Genomic DNA, 3,158 nt, shown 5'->3' with positions numbered 1-3,158 from the left:
CGTAGTACTTGAGAACCCTGCACTTTCGATTCCACTCAGTGCATTATGACTTTGCGGTGAATTTCAATGACGTCATCTTTGTCTCAGCGTATCAACGTCCCAGCGTATCAGCGTCTCAGTGTATCAGCAACTCAGTGTATCAGCGTTTATAAGACAACGCTTTCTTGTTAATGTTACAGTAGTGTTATCCGATTAGCTAGCCTACCCTAGGCTAGATACCTAGCTACTTTAGACGGCCTAGGTCTAGTAGATAGTAGTCTGGGACCCGGTGTACCCTAGGGGCCTATAGGCCAGCTAGGCCTAACGTAACATACGATCTATCGAGGTCCCTAATTCCTATTGTTATTAATATATTCTCTCTTAAATACACGAAATATACTACTTATCTTGGATTGTGATAAAATATGGGTTAAAGACTGACGACATTAATTATGCAGCTGCTACTTTCGAAAAAAAACCCCTATTGTTCTCATCAACTACTGCATTGAAAACTGAACTCCGCATTGCATCTCTAAACTTCGCAGCAACCATAGAGCTATTAAACAACTAGAGTGCTGACAAGATGGCGGAGCAATGCAGAGTTGTGTATGTGTACCATCCATAGAGCTATTAAACAACTAGAGTGCTGACAAGATGGCGGAGCAATGCAGAGTTGTGTATGTGTACCATCCAAGATGGCTGCCGTAGGAAAGCGCCACCTTCTGGCTTATTATGCATATTATTACCATAAACAAGCCCCTCCGACTGAATATTATTTCATTAATTATAATTAGTATTGATAATGACAAATTATTAAACTGTCGCAGCCAAAACGAGGCCAAGTGGAACATCTTATTCAGAAATAAAGTACCAAGGAATGAAAATTAAAATCATGTACATTACACCCAAACACCGCAACGCTCGAGTTTCAAACATAGCTGTACTGAACTTTTTGTGTAAATTGAGGGCGCCATTGAAAATGATAGTGCTCAGGCGAAATTTGATTGGCTGAATATATGGTAGCCATCTTGGATGGTACACACACACAGCTCTGCGTATTTCGAACATCGAATACATTGCTGTTAGCGCTCTAGTATTCTTATTATATCTCTATGGTACCATCCAAGATGGCTGCCGTAGGAAAGCGCCTCCTTCAGGCTTAGTATACATATTATTCCTATAAATAAGCCCTCTTACTGAATATTATTTCATTAATGTTAATTAGTATTGATAATGACAAATTATTGAACTGTCTTAGCCAAAAAGAGGCCAAGTAGGATCTTATTCAAATATTTAAAAAGAATTAAAATCGTGTACATTACACGAGTTTCGAACATAACGGTAACTAGCTGTACTGAACTTTCTGTGTAAATTGAGGGCGCCATTGAAAATGATAATGCTAAGGCATAATTTGATTGGCTGAATCTATGGCAGCCATCTTGGATGGTACATACACACAGTTCTGCGTATTTCGAACATCGAATGCATTGCTGTTAGCGCTCTAGTATTCTTATTATACCTCTATGGCAGTAACCCAACTTTCGCAAATGCCACCCCCCAGTAATGGCGCCGACAATAGAGGGCGACACTCAAAAATGCTCTCTTGGAAAGGTCTATATCCAGACGCAAAAGGCAATTGCATCCTGCTGCAGACCGGCAGCGAGGCGAGGTCAGCCACACTTTGCAAAAAGCAGCCAGACATTGCAAAATCGTTAATGCAAAAGAATAGCCTGGGCGATACCATTTTCGCGAAGGTAAATTGACTTTCGACATAAACCTTGTACAAAAAAAAATATGATCGACCACTTTTATGGTTGCTGCCCTCTACAGTATTTCAACGTCAGGTTAAGTTATTGTAGGTGGTGGACAACCCTGGGTAAAAAACCCAGTAGTCATGGTTGGGGCGAGTGGATACAGAAAGGTTTTGTATTCGGGGGTGCAGGGCGAAGGCCTTGATAAAGCAGACTAAATGTTATGGCAGATAAATGTTATGGCAGATAATGTCCTGGTTTATTTGTCTCCTGTCTCTTTTTTTGTGGACTGATTATTATTTGTTTTTATAGATGCTCAGATGTGCTTTCCAGCACTGGTCTGTTAATCAGTGGCGGATCTGGAGGGTGGTGGTGAGGGGGGAGGGGATTAATAGGGTGGCTACCCACCCCCTTCGTTTACTGTGGGAAAAAAATTATGGTCACTCGTCTTGCGTGTGTGCTCTTCGTGTACTCTTTCTATTTGATGCCTAATTTTTTTTCAGGGCGGCCACCTAAGATCGTCCAGCAGTCTACTAATTCCAAAAAAAATTTCGAATGTGAGTGGATGTGGGTCCTCTGCTGGGATACAGTACGGTATTAAGAATGATGTTCATGACCGTTGAGAATGATTTTATTAAATATTTTACTGTGATAGGGATATATTAAATTCATTTACATTTTACATAAACTTGTTAAAATGTTCTTTATTTTTACTCCGGCGAAACTTTCTTCGTCCCCAACTGGGATTGGGGGTGGAACCAGACCTCATGCCTTCCCGACGGGGAACTCTACTCCCACTTAGCCCCTTTGCAGTCCCGCCACTGGTTATCATGATATGTTTAACTTTATATTTTAATATAATTGTGGTGTTGTTATTGTAATGGTGGTAACTACAGCAATCAGTGGCGGATCCAGGAATATAAAATAGAAGGGGCCCGGAGAAGGACTTTGATGAAAAATTATGATAATGGCACCAGGTGGCTTCCCCAAAGGCAGTAGCAGTATCGTCATTATCATCAGTATTACTTATCATTGTTTTAGTTCTTTTAATCAAAATCCTTCTAATTACTGAAAATTTATTGTTCAATACGGTAGGCCTCTGACCATTTGCATAAATTAATCAAACAATAAACTGAGTCAGACGATTGTAACACATTTTCCCTATGTTATAAATAAGACCTTCATGGTAAAACTGCAGACCTAATTATTGTGTGCTAAATATCAAACTTCCAATAAATTGAAACACAGGCCGATATGATGGTCATTTAACCTATTCTACTTTAGGTGTCTGGTCAAGAAAGTGTCAGTTCAGTCTCATGAGAGTATAATGTAAGGGAATACACAGTACGGTATATCATGTTCCTATATTTGAGCATTGTCATCTATTTGATTTGTTATATGTGTTATCTATGCCTAAAACAACAAAAT

The sequence above is a fragment of the Anneissia japonica genome, unplaced genomic scaffold (genome assembly GCF_011630105.1).
Source record: "Anneissia japonica isolate Jap-2015-1 unplaced genomic scaffold, ASM1163010v1 scaffold6337_len31721_cov102, whole genome shotgun sequence".
NCBI lineage: Eukaryota > Metazoa > Echinodermata > Crinoidea > Comatulida > Comatulidae > Anneissia > Anneissia japonica.
The sequence above is the reverse complement of the archived record's forward strand: the minus strand, read 5'-3'. Positions refer to the sequence as shown.